A 9,877-nucleotide genomic window follows, 5' to 3' on the forward strand; every position below is an offset into this window, starting at 1 on the left:
TCGATATGACAGCAGGAATAGGTTTTACTTGGTCAGTCTAGTATCATCCGGGAGCTTCGCTAATCCGGGAATCAGCCTAGGTACTGTTCCCTGAACCGTTTCCAAGAGCTCACTGTCTTTTCTTTAACAGAGGCTAGCTGCTTGTATGCAGTAATGAAGTTTAGAGTGCACGAACACTGTATACAAAATCAAAAACGTTTTAACGTCTATATGCCTAAAAGTTCTACGTATGTACCTTGATCATAATGCACTTGAAAGTATTTATCGGCAATTGCCAGATTTGGGACCATGCAGATAATTTCTCCAGGTCATTTTGGAGTTCTATGCTATCACCCTTACTTTGTATCGCTCTCCATATCTTGACATCGTCAGCATATAGCAAGACTGATGACGATAGTAGACGAGGGAGGTCATTTACGTACAGGAGGAATAACACTGACCCCAAAACTGCACCTTAAGTCACTCCACCAAACAAAGTTTACCAGAAAGACAACTTGGGATTCACCCGTACTCTTAGTTGGCCGGTGAATACTAGGTACGCCATCAACCATATTATTAGATTGCCCCAAAACCCGACATTTCTTAACTCATACAACAGCTGGTTGTAAGGACCTTCGTCAAAAGCTTTGCCGAAATCGATGTAGGCTACGTCTATAGGTAACTTTTGGTCCATAAGAGCGCACCAGCTTTCACGAGCGACTAATAAGTAAGTGAGACAAGAATAACCCGTTCTAAAACCATGCTGCTTCTCCGAAAGGATCTGATTTTAATCGAAGTACTTAAGCAGCTCCTTCCAGATAATCTTTTCCAAGATTTTAACAACCACACTAGCAAGGCTAGTGAGTCGGTAATTCTCAGGCTTACGTTTTATACCTGTTTTGAAGACAGGACTTACTATGGCGTTCTTCCAGCCTTTCGGTAGACGATCCTAGGTTATAGATAGGTTAAAACATATACTTTAGGGTTCGCAAGAAATTTCGCTAGTTCCTTTAGTAATCTAGGATGCAGTTCATCGGGTTCAGTTGATTCGCCCATATGAGGCTTCATTGGCAAACCAAAGACATCGAGTTTTTTAGTAGTCACGCTGTCCAGTGTTTGTGTGAGGGATTTTCTTGGGCTGGTAGGAAGGGTGTTTCTATGATATATACATTGCTAAATTGTTTTGAAAATACTTGAGCTTTGCCAAAGTCGTCCCCCACTAATGATGAGGCAGTACTGTCTACCCATAATGAAGGGTCATTTCTTCTTCTTTTCGTTCTTTGGTTTGTACACGAATACAAGCGTTTAGGGCATTCCGGAATACGTTCCAAGCCGTTTCGATTGATGACTCTGAGTCTATTTTCCAATCTAGTGATGATGCTGAGTACATGATTTCCTGTATGTTTGCTTTCCAGACGTTAGGTCTGAATTGAGCTGACTCGTGCTCGTGAACGACAGTTATATAGAAGGAACCGACGATAGTATCTGTGGACGTCCGTCATTGCCGATGTTTTCATGGACATACTCGATATCGATTGCCTACATCACTATGAATTGCTAGTCGATTCAGGTAGGCTTCAGCTAATCGATAATTCGTCGAACAGCGAATTCATGGGCTTTGAAGCTCACACAAACGCTTACCGAATCACAGGTGTATTTCGTTCATGTGACGGTTTATTCCACCATTTATTCTGAAAATTCCCCCAATTTACTAAACCTCTCGAGGAGATACCATTGGTAACCAGTCGTGTGGTACACTACATAGTCACCCACAGTCTTCCACTCACTGCAAAACTTCGCCGACTAGCACCGGTCGAATTAGATTATGCTAGTCGCAATTTTGACAGTTTACTGGCTACTCGTATTACTCGTCCTTCTCTTAGTCCCTGGGCTTCACCTCTCCACATGGTATGCAAAAAGGATGTAGCTAGTTTAAGTCCATGTGGAGACGACCGACCGTCGAACGCAGTTACGCGTTTCGATAGCTACCCCATCCCCCATACACATGACATCATGGCATCACTCAAGTGCACGACTATTTTTTCTAAGATCGATCTAGTACGAGCATATCTTCAGATCCCAGTCGCTCTTGAAGACACCGAGAAAACTGCTATAACGACTCCTTTCGGTCTTTTTGAGTTCCTACGAATGCCATTTGGATTGAGGAATGTTGCTCAATTCTTCCAAAGGTTTATTGACAGCATAGTACGAGACTTAGTTTTTGTTCACGTCTATATTGATGACCTGCTAATCAGATCATCATAGGTTGATGAAAATTATCAGCACCTGACATTATTATTCCGGCGCCTTTCAGATAATGAAATAATATTCAACCCCGTTATGTGTGAATTTGGCAAACTGGAAACAAAATTCTTAGATCACATTATTAAGCAAGAGGGTAGTCTACCTTGTGGGGACGAAGTACGTGAAATAATGGAGTACACTGTACCGTCCACACTCGAGGAACTGAAGGCATTATTCGGTTTGGTCAACTTCTACCGACGTTTCACCCTACACGCGGCAGAACGGTTACAACCATTAACCGATTTCCTTGCTGGTGATACACGCAAACTGTAATTGAACGATGCAGCGCGCACCGCATTTCAGAGATCGAAACGGCCCTAGCTAAAGCCACACTTCTCGCTCATCCTGACCCATCAGGCACGCCCAGTATAGTGGTGGATGCATCGGATTGCGTTATAAGAGCTGTTATGCAACAGAACATCTCCGGAGGTTGGCAACTTGCTCAGGTACTATCCTATGTGATACTTCTAACGGTCTTTCCCGACCCATCCTACCCTCCGCTTACCGTCGTCCCGTCTTCAATGCCCTTCATGGTCCATCTCATCCAGGTATCACAGCCACACTACGCCTCATCGCAGCACGATACATCTGGCCGTCCATGAATGAAGATGTCCGTATGTGGATGAAGCAATGCTTACAAAGTCAACGATCAAAGGTGCACAAGCACATCGCTGTCCACATCGGCACTTTCACTACGCCTGATGCTCGCTTCGATCATGTTCATATAGACAATGTAGGACCATTGCCACCATCCCACAGGTATGATCACATACTCACGTGCATCGACCGTTTCACAAGATGGCCCGAAGCTACTCTCATCACGTCTATCACGGCGAAGACAGTTGCTCACCGCTTCGTGGAATGATGGATAGCTCTGTACGGTTGTCCCTCGACTGACCGGAGACAACAATTTGAGTCCGAATTATTCTCCTTGCTAATTCGACTGCTCTGTACGGAACTCCGCCCACCAACAAGCATCAAATAGTTTAGTTGAACGGTTTCATCAACAACTTACAAGTGCTCTTCGAGAACACGAAGACGACAATTGGTGCGCAACCTTACCACTCATCCATTTAGGTATCTGAACTAGCTTAAAGGCAGATATTCAATGTTCTGCCGCTGAACTTGTATTAGGCACGATATTGCGCCTGCCTGGGGAATTTTTCACACCACAGAGCAGCATTAAGTTCGGCGAATCAGGCTCCGTCAAACGATTGTCAGAATTTATGCGGACACTGCCTCCGGGATCAACTCGTGTACAACATCGACAGGTCGCTCTCCGTCGTAAGTCCGCAGCGTTTTCTGGTCCTGACGCCTATGAACGCAATCTTTAGATTCTGGATACAAACCATTCTGATGTGTCACGATAACTCAAGCAATAAATACAGTAAGTTTCTCGTGCTACAGTTCTACATAAAAGACCTTTTGTGGTGATTCGAGGGTCAACGATCGCTTCCTCTTCTGCCAACGTCTTCGTCCTACATTCGTACGTTTGACGATTGGTCCTATGAACAAAACCGCTGCGTGTAAAAAGTGCAAACTATTTCTAGCGGATGGATCCCGTAGTAATCTACTTTTCATAACGAGAACGCGATTGATATAATGTAAACAATTATTATACTTAATTGTATCAGTGGTTGTTTTGCTGTACATGTTTGTTTAACTGCACCAAAAACGCTTTTCCTTCCGTTAGCTATATCGTTCGTGCTAACTCTTTTATGCTCTGCCATTTTGCCAGTACCGTTCGGCACGTCTTCGTATTCTTTCAATATCACAAAATTGCAACAAATATATCTCATCTGGATCAATAACAGCCTTCTGGTTTTTGTCCTGTCGAGGGATCCCAGTCGTTATCTGGCACGTAATCTTATTGTAGAGGTGATCATAGTCAATCGCGACTCGACGCCATCTACAGAGTAATCTTGAACTTGGTTTGGATTTTCTGCATGTAGAAACTTTATATCTGGGCAAACTAGTTCTCTGATTGCTTTGGGAAAATTTGCTATTCCCTCTGAATTATCATACCACTGAATACGGATTCTACTCGGCACACATTGGTTTGGAGAATATCCAACATCTGATACAATAACATCAGAAATGTGCCTAGATTTCGACTCATCCAGAACATATTTGTCACATTCATTAAGGATATCTCTAGAGATAAATCCATTTTGACGACAAATAGCATTTGATATGACATCAGAATTTGATTTTTCCGAAATATTTACCTTAAATTTATTAGGAGTTTCATTAGAGAATAATGGATCATTAGAAAAATCAGCATCTAACGAAACTGGATCAAGTGTTTGATCATGATTTGACTCATTCAATATTTTATTCTCAGAGTTGTAAGAAATTTCATCAGAAATATGTGAATTATTATGGCGAACCACTAGATCATTAGAAACATCCAACTTAGCATTAGTTTCATTGAAATGAACCATGGTGTTACAAACTGACTGAATATGTCCAGTTTTACCACATTTAAAGCATTTAGAATTGTGAAATACACATGAATTACGTAGGTGAAACTTGCCACAGAACAAGCATTTACCAAACTTGTGCTCATCTTCGCGAAGTTTTACAACGTAATGAATTGTTATCTGAATAACCTTGATTACGTATCTGACTGAAACGACGTAGGGAAGTAGTACAATTCATGATGTCCTGGGGAATCATTCCGTTGAATTTTTCTCCTTTACCACGTTCGAAATTTGTATGCTTTACAGGGTCCAGCAGTAATTGCTTGAGAGTTGCTTAAGAGAGTGAAATCGGTTTGTCTGGAAATGTCAAAGTCTTTATTAAGCTGTATGCTTATTTTCCGATGAGCGTAAGGAAATGGCCACAATATTAAAATCCTCAGCATATTGCTTGATCATAGCCCAGATGTCAAACCCTTCCACGTAAACCTTAAAAGCATTAAAATCTGAATGTATGTCCGACCGTTCCATCACAGGCTCCATCTCAATGCCAGTGTGATAATTTTAAGCATTTAAATTACAGTATAAACAAGTAATCTCAGAGAGAACGCAATTTAGTCAAGAAGTATTAGATGAACACGAACGAATGTACCATATTTGGAATTCAAAATCAAAACAGTCATCAAAACAAGAAAATCATTGTTTTATTCAAACACCACCTTTATATAAAGAAAGCAACTTCTTCGTTAGGATTCCCCATTATTTTGAAATGTCACCATAAATTGGCTTAGTAACTCACTTAAAAATAAGACCTGAACACGTTCCAAAATGTTTGGGAACCCCGGCTAGTTGATCCACCCTACTCATTTCTCAGGCACGTAGATAGATACCTAGCCACTGCTGTTATAAAATTTAGCTCGTATTACTTCTTTTAAGACACCAAAGTATTCTCACACAACAAGAGACTGTTCAATAACACAATGATATTTTTTGAGAAGTTCTGTCGAAGTACAAAACATATTCTTGTACCACTGTCTATCTGGCCAGTTTCATTTCGTGATATAAGACTTTAGATTCAGCAATCTCAATTTTATTCTAATAGAGAGTTTATAATTAAAATATTTTAGTGAACTACCAAACGGACACACTTGTATATAAATGATCTGTCCTTGTGTCATGATCCCTTTTAGGGAAATGAGAGGATGAATATTCGAAAACCACTTACCACTTCTCACCGCATATATTGATTACTGCAACATCAAGTATACTGTGAAATTTAAAGTCAATGTAATTTTATCATTAACGAGTGAAGCCTGTACGTCAATTGAAGTTTCTAAGGCACAAACTTGGAAGTTCTTTATGCCAAAATGTGCAACTTTTACAAAGTCTTTTCTTTTTCTTTCTGTAGTTTTTGAACTTTAGCAGTTACATATGTAGGTGGGTTAAACTTATGGCTAATTATAAACCTGGGTTTACTAGTAGTTACAATAATAATGATAGTTTCATATAATTGACATAATTCTATCTGGTTTAAATGGGTTTACGAAAAACAATGTCACCACGCCAAATTCCTTTTCATAAACCTCTCCAAATATTTAATGACCCTGCCGAAGAGAACAACAATGATGACTAGAAAGAGGCAAAAAAGACAACGATTTTGTGAGATTTATTTGTATTTCGCTTAAGTCTTCACGAGGCCCAGTACAACACCATTTGATTTGCTGATACACTTTTATCATAAGTCACATAAAATCTAGACTGAAGATGGTAAACTTGACCCATTGAAGATCTTGACTTCATACTCAATCAATTTCACACTGAAGTATGCCTATTTCATTGACTATACGTTTATGGATGTTGCTAATTGGATTATTATAAAAACCACAATATTAATGACACCCGATTTAATCGAACGACTATGAATGTGACTGTTAAAATTCACATACATTCCTACCTTTTAACTTTGAATGGAAGTTAAAGTTTATCACATTTTAGATAAGACTAATTTAGTTGAAATGACAATGGAGTTACCTTTACTAGTTACTCATAATTTGAAAGAATCTCTGATAGTAAATTGGATTAGTCAGCTAATTAGTTGTTTCAAGTCATTCATAAATCTGTAGTGACCTACTTTTTTATGACGAGAACGCGATTGGCATAATGGAAACAATTATTATAATAACCAGTTATACCAGTGATTGTTTTACTGTACTTATTCGTCTAACTGTATCAAACACACTTTTTGTTTCCATTGTCCATCTTGCTTGCACGGACTCACTTACGCTCCACCGTTTTATCTGTAATCTTGGACACGTCTCGGTATTCTTTCGGTACCACGAGCTCGCCAACGAATATACCTTAACTGGACCACTAATATCCTTCTGGTTTTTGGCCTACCGAGGAATCCCAGTCGTTATCTGGCACATAATTTTACTGTAGTGATGATCATAGTCAATCGTCACTCGACACCCATCTACAAATGCATCCTCCCATTACGTTTGATCGAGATCCCAACACAAAATGAATTCTGACCTGTTCCTGTACATATTTACATACAGTTATTATTGATAAACATTGTAGTTTCAATTCGTTTCATTCATCTATGTTAGTTGTTTCACACTATATCTTACCTTAATATTAACTTTCAATATTAATATTGCTTGTAAACAGCTAATGTGAAACCATGACATATAATGAATTCATATTATTATACAACCATGTTTGTTTGATGAACACGGTGGATCTGATGCGGATGTGAGGGTGAGGATCGGCAAAGCAAGAGCAGCATATTTACAACTAAAGAACATCTGGAACTCAAAACAATTGTCAACCAACACCAAGATCAGAATTTTCAATACGAATCTCAAGACAGTTGTACTGCATGGGGCGGAGACGAGGAAAACTACGAAAGCCATCATCCAGAAGATACATGTGTTTATTAACAGTTGTCTACTCAAGATACTTTGGATCCGTTGACTAGACACTATCAGCAACAAGCTACTATGAGAGATAACAAATCAGGAGGAATAAATCAGGAAGAAGCGCTGAAAAAGGATAGGACACACATTGAGGAAATCACCCAACTGTGGCACATGACAAGCCCTCACATGGAATCCTGAAGGCCAAATGAGAAGAGGAAGACCAAAGAACACATTACGCCGAGAAATAGAGACAGACATGAGAAGAATGAACAAAAATTGGATAGAACTAGAAAAGAAGGCCCAGGACAGGGTGGGTTGGAGAATGCTGGTCGGCGGCTTATGCTCCATTTGGAGTAACAAGCGTAAGTAAGTAAGTATGTTCGTTCTGAATTTATTTAGTTTCATAAGTGGAATCAATTACATGAAATAAATTGAGCTTATTGAATTTTAACTTCAAAGTGACAAGTTTTACATGAAGTTATCATCCAAAATGATGATGTGAACAACAAAAGATAAACGTTTCGTTTTCTTCTTCAGATGAACCATTCAGCTCAAAGAACATAATATCAACAATGAATGTCTGTACACTGTTGAACATTTGAACATATTATACTTTGGTAGATGATTATTTACACATTTCATTTTCTTTGATATCATGTTTTACCTATAACATAAAGAGAATTATCATTAATTGTTCGATAAAACCTTGAATCTTATGGTAAGCAAAGATGGATAGTGGTTAGCAGTGGAATCTAGTCTGACGCGCGTCAATTCCTATTTGGGACTCGTCAGCTGGATATACCTGTATCTCAGACTTGTTGATGTTCACTCTAGGACTCGAACTCTCTTCAAATGCTATCACGTTATTCACTCGGCCGCTGAGTCCTGATAGCCACTTGCTTGTGCGATGGGGGGGAATTTAAATTCACTTGGTATTGTTTGTTTGAATCTTCTCATTGATGTTTTAGGACTGAAAGCGGTCAGTCTCTATATATCGAGGCTATATCGAGGCTATATCGAGGCCATTCGCACCTAATGCACATATGCCAATTAGAGACTGACCAGTTGCAATCCTAAAACATCAATGGGAAGATTCAAACAAACAATACTAAGTGAACTTGAATCTTATGTATTCATATGCGGAGAGATAGAGATGTTTTAAAAGGCATCAATTCTTTTTATTATTTTTACTGAATAGATTACGTATAAACAGTAGTAGATCTTTGTGAAGCTATTCATGTTTATAATATCACTGAAGACAATGGTGGTCCATGGTGCAATTTTGTGGATTGATTGAAGTTAAACAATAACACTATTAGATGCTGTCTAACTCACTGGTCTATAGGTTAAGCGTTCATGTGCGTGACCAAAGGTGCTGAGTCCAAATCCGGCATTTAGGATCGTGAATGGACACTGATGAGGATGAAACGGTCTTCCTGTAATTTCAAGTTTTTCATTGTCGTCTAGCACTGATTGACTCATTTTGAATACTCTTTAAAAACACATGACTTCTTTATGGATTGTTTTGACACATTGAATGATGCTTATTTATCTGGTCACTTACCTTCTTTTATTTGAATCTTGAATTGATTAACTATTTCTGATAGAAATTTATATTTTACTAAAAAAATACAGAATATACAAGTTTTATAAAAGAAAGTTATGAAAGTTTCTTTTATATCAAAAACTATTTGATCAAACCATATAATGATAGAATTTACTAATTTACCAATACTATCATTCTGACGAGGTTTTGTTCTCTGAACTTCAGACATCTACCTCAAGTTTGTGCTGCTGATGTCATTCAGAAGAATGATGAAATCTTCATGACCAAACTATCCAGCTCAGAGAACAAAACTCCATCAAAATCATCCACCAGACCTATAAACCTTCCCTACCATCTTAGATGCCAACATTGTTGTAATAGCTATATGTTTCGTTTTAGATACTACTTATTAAATGTCCATTACCATAATTACACATCAATTTTATTTTTTTATTATTTATTGCTTTGAACACAGAAATATTGGTACAAAGAGGCACCGAATACATATGCGCTACACAAATCACTCGATTTATGTGTAAGCTATGATACTACCTGGGTGCCCGGACCGAAGAAGGTGGTTTTCTTGGGGAGCTGCATCCGGAGCCTTCGAAATAAAGGTCTGTTCCACAAGGCAGTAGAGCAACGTCAAGAGATGCAGTCCCATAGTAGCCCGTGACCAACAATCGGTTCATATACCATTAGTCCCT

The sequence above is a fragment of the Schistosoma mansoni genome (genome assembly GCF_000237925.1).
Source record: "Schistosoma mansoni, WGS project CABG00000000 data, supercontig 0150, strain Puerto Rico, whole genome shotgun sequence".
Classification (NCBI taxonomy): domain Eukaryota; kingdom Metazoa; phylum Platyhelminthes; class Trematoda; order Strigeidida; family Schistosomatidae; genus Schistosoma; species Schistosoma mansoni.